Raw genomic sequence first — 11,812 nt, 5'->3', positions numbered from 1 at the left:
CATCTGCACAGACACCACTACAGAGGGATGGGGAAATAATGAGTTATAACATGAATAATAAAAGCTCAGAAAGCTGAGGGTACATCTTCAAATAGCACCTCAAATAAAGTTCATTCACCATCAATCTCAGACTCCGTAAAAGGTTATGGCAACTTAAAAAAAAAAATGACAACGGGGCACCTGGGTGGCTCAGTGGGTTAAGCCGCTGCCTTCGGCTCAGGTCATGATCTCAGGGTCCTGGGATCGAGTCCCGCATCGGGCTCTCTGCTCAGCAGGGAGCCTGCTTCCTTCTCTCTCTCTCTCTGCCTGCCTCTCAGTGCACTTGTAATTTCTCTCTGTCAAATAAATAAATAAAATCTAAAAAAAAAAAAAAAAAAAAAAAAAAAAAAAAAAAAAAAATGACAACAAAGGAGAAAAACTATTGATTTACATCTACACAGAATATCAGATGCATCTGAACCAACTCCACTGCCCTGCCTCACAGTCAGTTCAAATTAAAAACAAAAACAAAAACAAAAAACACTGTTGAACACCCTGCCAATAATGATACTACCATCACATTTCCTTGATGGAACTTATTGCTAAAAACCATGCTCTTCTCAGGCACCTGGGTGGTGCAACTGGTGAAGTGTCTGCATTCAGCTCAGGTCATGATCCTCAGGTCCAGGGATGGAGCCAGCATCAGGTTCCCCCTACTCTGCAGGAAGCCTGCTTATCCTTCTCCCTCTGCCTGCCACTCCCCCTGCTCATTATCTCTCTGTCAAATAAATAAAAACTTTCAACAACAAAACAGTAATATACTCTTCTCTGTGATGTGAATGCATTTCATTAACCATGCCTAAAAAAAGTTCTACCTATCACCTGCATTTCAGACCATAGTTTAGAGATGAGCTTCACCAAATCCTTTAATTAACTCATTCCCTTCTTTGTCCTGTAGATCACAATCTCATTTTTTCACTACATATTTTCAATAAACATTTTGTTGAAAATTTCCCACAAGCCATTACACACAAATTCCTCCTGTGAGAATAAGATACACAACCAATAAAAGATTTTGAAAAATCACCAATGATTCTACCTAAGAATCACCTGTAACTGTTAAAACTACTAGCATAAAAGTTTGATGATAAATAGGAAATTTACATAGATTCCCTACAGAATATTTACTAATTACAAAGGAATGTTAACTGTAAAGTGGATAAATCTAGTGGACATCAACTGAAAAAAGTGATCAAAATTAATGTCATTAATAACAGGAAAAGAGGTATAATTTTCCACCTGTTGTGAATCACTGAATTGGACAGACAGAAGTATGAAATATGCTTGACAAAATTGTAGAACCTAAACCTATTTAGGAGGAAACAAAAAAATTCAAATTTGAAGGATCTATTAAAAAACTATTAGCCAATACTTTTTTTTTTTAAGATTTTATTTATTTATTTGACAGAGATCACAGGTAGGCAGAGAGGCAGGCAGAGAGAGGAAGGGAAGCAGGCTCCCCGCTGAGCAGAGAGCCCAATGCGGGGCTAGATCAGGGATCGATCCCAGGACCGTGGGATCATGACCTGAGCCAAAGGCAGAGGCTTAACCCAATGAGCCACCCAGGCGCCCCTTAGCCAATACTTTTTAAAGAATATTGATGTCATCAAAACACAAAAATGAATGAGAAACTGCTCTAGATTAAGTGAGACTAAAGAAACATGACACTTGATTGAACACAATATAGAATCTTTTTTCCAGGTCCTGAAGGATGAAAGAAATTGTCATAAAGAACAGTACTAGAACTGGTGAAATCTAATAGCAGACTATATATTACTGTAATATGTTGGTACTATTAATAAATTTCCTGATTTAAAAAAACTGTACCAGAGTTAAGAGGATTTGCAGGCTCTCAGAAAGTCGATTCTGAGACATTTTAGGATATAATTACATAAAATCTCTACCTTACTTACGAATACTTAATAAAGTAAGAATAACATAAGGTGGGAGAGAGAGAGAAGAGACAGAAAAAAAGAGGGAAGGAGAAGAGCAGGGAAGTAAGAAAATAAAGAACAAACAATGTAGAAAGAAAGTTTGGGTAAGAGCATCTGAAAGAGATCTCTATGATTCTTGCAACTCTAAATCTAAAATTATTTCAAACTTAAAAAGTATAAAAAAAATACTACTGGTATAAGGTATGCTTAAGACAGTATGCTTATGTACTGGGGATCCTGGGTGGCCAGTCGTTTAAATGTCTGCCTTCAGCTCAGGTCATGATCCCAGCATCCTGGGATCTAGCCCTGTGTCAAGCTCCCTGTATAGTTGGGTGCATGCTTTTCCCTTGGCCTGTCACTTCCCCTTCTTGTGCACTCTCTCTTAAAAAAAAGAAGCTTATATACCTCCAAGAACCCCTCCACCAAGAAAAGGTCAATGGTTTCTACCTCTAAACAAACAGGATGACTCTTGTGATTGGAGGAAATGTGTACTATTTTTATTTCTTTCTTAAATAAAAACCATAACATTTATGGTCTTTATTTTAATCCATGGCCGGTTACTGTTTAAGAATTAAGTTAAAAATATGATTTTCACCTATTAGATTAGTTGAAAACTTAATAGATTGATAATATATATCCTATATAAGTTTTTATGAAAATTACCACAGCCACTACACCATAGCTATGTGCTGGCAATTTCAGAGTATCTACTTAAATTAAAAGTAAGCAGAGCTGATGATTCCACAATGCCACAATTAGAAATCTATCTTACAGAAATGGAAGCCCAAGTGTTTTAATATTATAGATATATACATATATATGTACATATATATATATATATAATTATATACATTAAAACATTTTATGTAGCAGCAAAAATAATGGTTTAATCTGCATTTCCCAAGATAGAAAAATGGATAAACCCATTATATCTACTTTATAACCAATGAAATGTTTGTAGGTATGCTTCATTTACTGGTTTAGAAATATGTCTACAATATATTAAAGAAAAAATATAATTGCAAAACCATAATGACATCATATTTATAAAATATGTTCCAGATAAACTTCTATATAAGCTTAGAAATGTTATAAACCACTAGCACAACTGATTAACTCGACACACTTAAGAAATAGGAATCATGAGAGACTATGGACTCTGAAAAACAATCTGAGGGGTTTGAAGTGGCGGGGGGGTGGGAGGTTGGGGTACCAGGTGGTGGGTATTATAGAGGGCACGGATTGCATGGAGCACTGGGTGTGGTGAAAAAATAATGAATACTGTTATGCTGAAAATAAATAAATTAATTAAAAAAATAACTCCAAAAAAAAAGAACAAGTAGGAATGAAAGAGGATGAATGACCACATTTTGTTCTAAATTGCTTAATAACCAATTCATCCCTTATGGCCCTGATTCAATGTACTAGGGATCAAACTTGTCTATTGAGACAGGCTGGGCAATGCACTTAGTAGTTCTCTGATGACAGTGTAGTTTATGCTCCAGAAAACTCAGTTAAAACTTCCAAAAAACACAACCATTTATATTAAGCCCATTTAGGTTAAACAGAAAACAAATGAAAATCAGAATAATGTGAATGAAAGTAAAATATCTTCATGGCTTGAGTTTTTTGGTGCAGTTCCAGTGATGGCAATAAAATGATAGAACTGTGTGTTCTACAGTCTCGATCTTCCTTACATAGCTGGAATTGTGATAGCATCTGAGTCTTAAATTAGGGTGCTAAGGAAAACATCAACTATAATCAGGCTCAGATCCTGTTCTAGAGGGAGACCTAGTAGGTGCCATAAAAAGTCAAACTATAAATGGTCTATTTCCATGTAACACAAATGTTTTAAAAGGATCTATTGTGGGGACCTCTCTAAAAACTGTGGGCTCATGATTCAAATGAGAAATAAAGTATTTTACAAATAGTATCCAAACTGGCCTATGGCAGGCTTGTGACAAAGCCTGGTTAGAATGCTTTAGTGTGACCAAGATGTCCATGGGATTGCACTAATTATATTTACTACACACAAATCTTATTCCCGCTTCTAATGGAAAACATAGAGGGGGAAAAAAATCAATGAGGTAAACAACAATAGAGGAAAGCGTAAGATATATTCAGAGAACAAAAAAGTACTTAACATTCTGGGCAATTACTTGCCAAAAAGAAGATCACTTCTATTCCTGGTGGTACATATATAAAACTTGTGCCTTTTGAGATATAAAGATGCAATGAGCTTCCAAAAGTGGACATAATGACAGGAAATAGGTGATGCTGTGCATGGTACCACTGCAGAAGGTATTGATGGTCCTCTTGTACATATGTTCAACACCTGGGATAGTGCAGAGGGTTGATTACAAATGGAAATAAACAAGTTATCACAAAGCCATGCATCAGGACAGAAGGATATCACCCTTCCAGTCAAGTATTCTACTGTATCCATGAAAAACAATTCCTATGAGCCAGATACTAAGTATCTTCCAACTACAAAAACCAGATATATTTACAGTAGGAAAACAACAAAAACATAATTTTACTTCCTCAGCGCATTTACTGTGATTTAAGTACCAATATTGTATTCCAAATTATTTTCATGTCATTTACACACCCATACATCCATTCTTTGAACAACCATTTCTAGTGTTAACTGCACAGTGTTAATTCATATACCAGTCAAAGGTTAAAAAATAAAAGATAATGGTACAAGAAAATACTAATAATCTGCCCTGTAAATTTCATAGGAATCTTTCCAAAAACCAAACCCCATTATCGCAGTACCCACATTATCTATTCTTCCTGCTTTCCCAGAAGTTTATTGTGCTGCTTTTGATAGCTTTAACTAGAAGAAAACTTCTACATCCTTAAGTGTTGCTTACATACAATTGAGAACACTAAAACTTTAAGTTAAACTATAACCTCAAAATAATCATGTAGGTCCTATGAGGTTTGATGAAAAAGAAATTTACTGTCAAATAACTCAAAAACTTAACTATCAATATAGCCAAAAAAGATCTCTTAAAGATCAGAATATACACCTCAGTGTCCTTACCTGTAGACAGTTTCTTTGATCCTTGCTTATGAAACATGCTAGAAAACGAAAGGAAAGGAATAAGGAAAAAGGGAAGGGGAAGGGAAAGGGGAAAGAAGAAAGAAGGGAAAGGGAAGGGAAGAAAAGGAAAGGAAAGGGGAGGAGGAAGGAAGGAAGAAAGGGGAGGAAGGCAGGCGGGCAGGCATGGAATGAAGAAAGAACAGAGAAAGGGAGGAAGGAGGGGAAAGAGAGAGAGAAGCTTAAAAATAATTGAAAAATATCTTCATTCATCAAATGAAAGGGTGTTAAGGATATAACTTCTTAACATTAATAATAGAATAGAATGTTCCTCAACTCCTGTCTATCTACCTTACCTAAACACTGATAATATTACCAATACACTAAATTATTCATCTGGAAAAGTATTTTAGTTTTTTGCTATCATTAAGACCCACATTATTTGCAGCAAATTGTACTTCCTAATGGCTTTCCTTTCTAGTGCCATTTTATCCTCTTTTCACTTTATTCCTCACCTGCCTGACTTCCTTGTCTCCATTTATCCATCCATCACTAATGCATGTACTTCAAAACATGTAATATTTAAATGAATTTAACATGATCTCCCTGATATGAGGAAGTGGTGATGCAACATGGAGGCTTAAATGGGTAGAAGAATAAATGAAACAAGATGGGATTGGGAGGGAGACAAACCATAAGTGACTCTTAATCTCACAAAACAAACTGAGGGTTGCCGGGGGGAGGGGGTTGGGGAGAAGGGGGTGGGATTATGGACATTGGGGAGGGTATGTGATTTGGTGAGTGCTGTGAAGTGTGTAAACCTGGTGATTCACAGACCTGGGGATAAAAATATATGTTTATAAAAAATATATGTTTATAAAAAATAAAAAATTAAAAAAAAATAAATAAATAAATAAATGAATTTAACATTTACTGAGTATACCGACAGAGATTATAGTCTCTGCACAACATCACATTTTATGATGAGTATATTAAAAGTAGTAAATCAAAATCTACACAATCTATGTATCAACACAGCATCAAAATTTAATGCCTTTTTAAATCTATTCCATTCCATATAATTGGCAATCACTCCACAATTTGATAAACCTATGATTTTCTGGAATTTATATATGGTTTGGGACCTTAAAATATTACCAATTTATTCTACATCAAAAAACAAACAAATAATACACCAGTGTTAGTGATTCTTACCAGTACTTTTGAAGAACGAAGTCCACAGAAATGAGAAATAAGTACAAGAATTTGGATTGATATAGAAATGTCAGATATTGAAGCATCTAAAATGTCTCAGTTCTTAAGCTGGTAACACCTCAGTTAAAACTGTGGAAAATATGGGAAAATTGTCATATACCATGATCAACATAAAATACTGATGGTAAAGTTGACTCTTGGATCAATCTCTTAAGAGTCCCCCAATTATTAAAATATAAAATGGAATCATAGAAAACAACTCTCATATTTTCACTATAGTTGGTTTTAGGTTTCTTTTTGTTTTGTTTGGTACTTTAAAAATACGACTATCACAATACTTTGAGAGCGCAATCACTAAATTTTTGTAAAAAATTGTAAAAAACAAATTAGCCTATATCCCTCAACAGTTGCTCCATTTTTTAATCCAAATTTAGATACGTCATTTTATGATATTAGTCTATTCTTCCAGTAACAAAATTCCTATACCATCCCTTCTTGAATTAAACCATCCATGCATCCGTATATCTATTAATCCACACTGAAAGAATCAATGATATTATCACACTCACACAAACCATTTACGTATGCATTGATCCTTACATTCATCATTAATGTAGCCAGCCATATGTGCACCTATGAATCTAAACACCCATTTATTTGCAGATGATGCCTGCATCCAACAATCCATTCTAGAAACCACTTAGATTCTAACATCTATGTATCTGAACAACTATACCTTCACTGAACATTAAGTCCACCAATCCATATATACCTCCGTCTTTCTGAAACATTAATTCTTTATTCTTGTATTAACAATCCACTTAATATTCTAGTTTTGATTCATTCTTTTAGTCATTCAATTCTGCACTGATTCATCCATTGCTGTACCCTCAGTTACATAAAGCATTAGTTCATTATATCTACTTTCACAGCTGACTTTTAAAGTATCCCATCTTACATTCCTTCATCCACTAATTTTTATTTTATTTGTGTATTTATTTGATAGAGACACAGTGAGAGAGGGAACACAAGCAGGGGGAGTAGGAGAGGGAGAAGTGGGCTTCCTGCTGAGCAGGGAGACTGATGCAAGGCTCAATCCCAGGACCCTAAAGATCATGACCTGAGCTGAGGGCAGAGCCTTTAACCCACTAAGCCACCTAGGTGTCCCTAGATATTATTTATTTGACAGAGAGAGATCACAAATAGGCAGAGAGGTAGGTAGAGAGAGAGGAGGAGGCATGCTCCCTTTACAAGCAGAGAGCCTGATGTGGAACTCAATCCAAGGACCCTGAGATCATGACCTGAGCCAAAGGCAGAGGCTTAACCCACTGAGCCACCCAGGCACCCCCCCATGACATAATCTAAGTTTTACTACCTAAGGAACGAAAAAATGCATGAGTGTTTAAGACTTAAAATGAATTTTAGGCACAACTCTCTATAAATAGAAAAGTTCTGTACCTCCCTTGGAGGATATTTCCTACATTGCTTTCTTAAAGGCTCTTTCTCTCTGACAAATAAAATCTTTAAAAAAATGAATACTTTAAAAAAAAAAAAGGAAGTTCCTACGTCTATTTATCAAGAGTAGGATAAGTGAGATCTAACACGCACATCAGTAGAAATCACCTCCGGATAAGAGCGCACAACTGAGAAATACTGGACTTTGAGCTAGATGAATCAATGAGAAGGACACACAATTTTACGTGTAAATACAAAGTAAACTCATTATCTGAAGTCTGAGAGGTGTCCTATAGTAGATATTACTATTGATTCATGTTCTTTCTACTCTCCCTTTGAAGACATGGGAGAAATAGTTTGTAAATCCTCTAAGTTTACAGACGTGTATATGATTGATTTTACCCAAAACAAAATCTAAAATATTATTTCTCAAGTTATGTAATTTTCCAAACATCTCCAAGTGACAATAAACTCTTATGTTGTGATCATAGTGACATGAGAGAATCATGGTCTTTCTGGTATTTGGCCTATCAGTGACTGTTATTGAACCCAGGACACCTAGCAAATTCTTGTTGCAACAGTCTTTAAGAATACATCCTCGTAATTTAACATAACCGAAATTTATGAATTAACCTTGCCTGAATCAGTCTACCCATATATTCTTTCAGGGATATATCCATCAAATCATTCATCGTTATAACCATCTATTCATCTGTTCATTTCACATTATCAGTGTATATCCACATGTTTCTTATCCATACTCCCTTCCACTCTCACATCAGAACTGAGAGTAGTAAATAGGTCCTAAATTATTTGCTTAAAATGTGCATCAAATCAGTCTGACCACAGGATTAACCTCAAATGACATCTCTACTTTATAATATTTGCAAAGTTATGATAAGAACTGGGTGCTGTATATAAGTGTTCAATCACTATATAGTATACCTGAAATTAGTATTACACTGTATGTTAGCTGGAACTTAAATAAAAATCAAAATCAGGGGGCGCCTGGGTGGCTCAGTGGGTTAAGCCGCTGCCTTTGGTTCAGGTCATGATCTCAGAGTCCTGGGATGGAGTCCTGTATCGGGCTCTCTGCTCGGCAGGGAGCCTGTTTCCTCCTCTCTCTCTCTCTCTCTGCCTGATTCTCTGCCTACTTGTGATCTCTCTCTGTCAAATAAATAAATAAAATCTTTAAAAAAATTAAAATCACTAAGCATGATACGCTCTAGTTCCATCCATGTTGTCGCAAATGGCAAGATTTCATTTCTTTTGATGGCTGCATAGTATTCCATTGTGTGATAAAAATATATGTTTATAAAAAAAAAAAAAAAGTCTCTAAAAACAAAAAAACAAAAAAAAAATTAAAATCAGTACGTAAAAATAAAATAAAATGAAATATTTCCATAGAACCTCAGGTACCTCTATTATGACTTTGCAGTATTGGCCAAATGCTTCAAGAGCTACTGTGAATCATTATGAGGGATTGGGGTAAATGAGAGTGGGAGATGAAGCAAGAGAAACTGGATGTTGAGAAACAAACTGAGGGTTTTGGAGGAGAAGAGGGTGGAGGGAATGGTTGAGCCTGGTGGTGAGTATTGAGGAGGGCATATTTGAATAGAGCACTGGGTGTGAGGCATCAACAATGAATCTTAGAACACTGAAAAAAATAAGATAAAATTAAAGTGTTTAAAAAAATCATTCTGAGGGAAAACAAAAGGAGAGAAGAGCTCAGGATTTTGGAAATATTCATTATCCCCAGTACCAAAAAAAAAATGCTGTCTTTATATTTATACTTTTTTTTTATCTTCAGCATATTTCTTTTAAAGAAATATCAAATCTTTTCTTTAGAATATTAACAAAACCACCAATCGCTTGAATTGTTACCTAAATCAAAATGTATCCAATCCTTTTATTTCTAACTTATTCCATTAAAACAGCATTTATTTTGTAGGACATTGAATATAAGAATTAGCTATTCATAAAATTCTGTAAATAGAATTTACAAATTCTATTTAATTCTTACAAAAGACCTGAACTGTTTTCAGATACTACCCAGGCAACAGGAACAAAGAACATTCACATAGTTGTGATGATAAAAATCATTGTTTTGGACCACCTGCATGGCTTGGTTGGTTAAGTGGCTGTCTTTGGCTTGGGTCATGATCCCAGAGTCCCTGGATGGAGCTCTGAGTCAAGCTCCTGAATAAACCTTGGAGTCTCCTCCTCCCTCTGTCCTTCCCTCCCTACTCCCTCCCACACAAGTGCACACACTCTCTCTCAAATAAATAAGTAAAATCTTTCTTATAAGCCATCATTTTGTAATCATCACTTCCTACATCCCGACACTTGTATCTTATTTATACTTATATCCCAAAAATTATTCCATAGTACCTTATATGTACTTACCAATCAATTTTAAGATTACATATTACTACAAGATGTATAATGAATTTGCCACAAATTAAATAAATTCACTAAATACTCAATCCCTATCCATGTAAGTTTTACGTTCTACACTACCACCATCATATGGTTTTACCAGATTCCCCTCCCTTCAGCTTGCTGAAAGAGAATGTTGTCAAATATCTGGACTTACTGGAAATCTAATAGCTGAGACATTTATTATATCCTGTTTGTATTGTTAATTATAATTATACTTAATATAAACAAATCCAAGGATACTTCCATATCAATTTTTACTCCTTCCATGACTATTTAGTCATAGGTGCCTGGGCTGCTCAACCCCAGCATCACGGGATTGAGTCCCACATTGGGCTCCCAGCTCTGCAGGGAATCTGCTTCTCCTTCTGACCTTCTACCCTCTCATGCTTTCACTCTTCCCCACTCTCTCTCAAATAAATACATAAAATATTAAAAAAAAAATAAATGAGTTGTCCTTAGATTTTTTTGGTAGTTTTCTACCCTATATTAGGATCTATCTGTATTAGAAGATTTCGGCATTCTTATATTACATATCCTTTCTTAATTATCATTTGGTGTTTGCTTTGCCTATTATGTTATTTTAACATTATGAAATTCATCACTTCTTTTCTTAACAATTCTAGAATTTTAATAATAAGGATTTAAATATCCTTCACTCCTAGGTTAAGAAAATCAGCATGTTCTGTAATTCTGTAATTTCCTCAGTTTAATTTAAACCTCTGAGTCACATAAAATCCATCCTGCTCGGGACGCCTGGGTGGCTCAGTTGGTTAAGCAGCTGCCTTCAGCTCAGGTCATGATCCCAGCGCCCTGGGATCGAGTCCCGCATCAGGCTCCTTGCTCAGCAGGGAGCCTGCTTCTCCCTCTGCCTCTGCCTGCCTCTCTGTCTGCCTGTGCTCGCTCTCTCCCCCTCTCTCTCTGATAAATAAATAAAATCTTTAAAAAAAAAAAAAAATCCATCCTGCTCTATACTGGAAGAAATGCATCAAACTTCATTTTTCTGTATTTGGCTAACAACTCCCTCCAGTGATGGCAGGTAATAATATTGCACTTTCTATGTCCTAATGAACCTGTAAAGTTCTTGATTTTCTGTACTATTGCATTACTGTGCATTCATGTGTAATACATTTCTTCTTTTTGATGTTCAATCTTAAGATAAACTTGGTGGCAGTTATTACTGCCAATTTTAAGACCTCAACTCTCAATATTCTATCATTTGCAGTAATAGATATAAGGAACAGATCTATTGAGAACAAGATTCTTCTGTGACATATTTATTGCAGATATAAATATCTGGGGGCCGCTGGGTGGCTCAAGGGGTTGAAGCCTTTGCCTTCGGCTCAGGTCATGATCTCGGGGTCCTGGGATCGAGCCTGCATCTGGCTCTCTGCTTAGCAGGGAGCCTGCTTCCTCCTCTCTCTCTCTCTCTCTCTCTCTCTCTGCATGCCTCCCTGCCTACTTATGATCTCTGTCTCTCAAATAAATAAAATCTTTAAAAATAAATGAATAAATAAATATCCAAATCACTCTAGAGGAAACAGACAGCCTGTATATTTATATGTTCTTATAAATATAATGCTATCCTTAGCCTAGAAGAGCCTTTTATTTGAAATACAGACCTATTCCAAATTTCCTTAATAATTCTGTCTTCTGTTTCACCTTAATATCAATAAATATT

At 35.6% G+C, this 11,812-nt stretch overlaps 1 long non-coding RNA gene across 7 annotated transcripts in view; it reads right to left on the bottom strand.

Moving 5' to 3' along the window:
- Window positions 1-396: 396 nt before the first annotated feature.
- Window positions 397-11,812, bottom strand: part of LOC131835721 (uncharacterized) — a 45,472-nt gene continuing 34,056 nt past the window's right edge. For 5 of the 7 annotated variants that reach the window (XR_009355345.1, XR_009355339.1, XR_009355342.1 and 2 more), the window contains 3 exons: window positions 6,238-6,366; window positions 5,026-5,063; window positions 4,072-4,308 (listed from right to left, as the gene is read on the bottom strand). This is a non-coding gene — a long non-coding RNA (uncharacterized LOC131835721). Of the gene's footprint in view, window positions 1,021-4,071; window positions 4,309-5,025; window positions 5,064-6,237; window positions 6,367-11,812 lie in introns of those variants that run through there. The other 2 variants (XR_009355344.1, XR_009355340.1) reach the window with 2 other exon arrangements.

Source organism: Mustela lutreola, chromosome 7, assembly GCF_030435805.1.
Source record: "Mustela lutreola isolate mMusLut2 chromosome 7, mMusLut2.pri, whole genome shotgun sequence".
Classification (NCBI taxonomy): Eukaryota; Metazoa; Chordata; class Mammalia; order Carnivora; family Mustelidae; genus Mustela; species Mustela lutreola.
The sequence above is the reverse complement of the archived record's forward strand: the minus strand, read 5'-3'. Positions and strand labels throughout refer to the sequence as shown.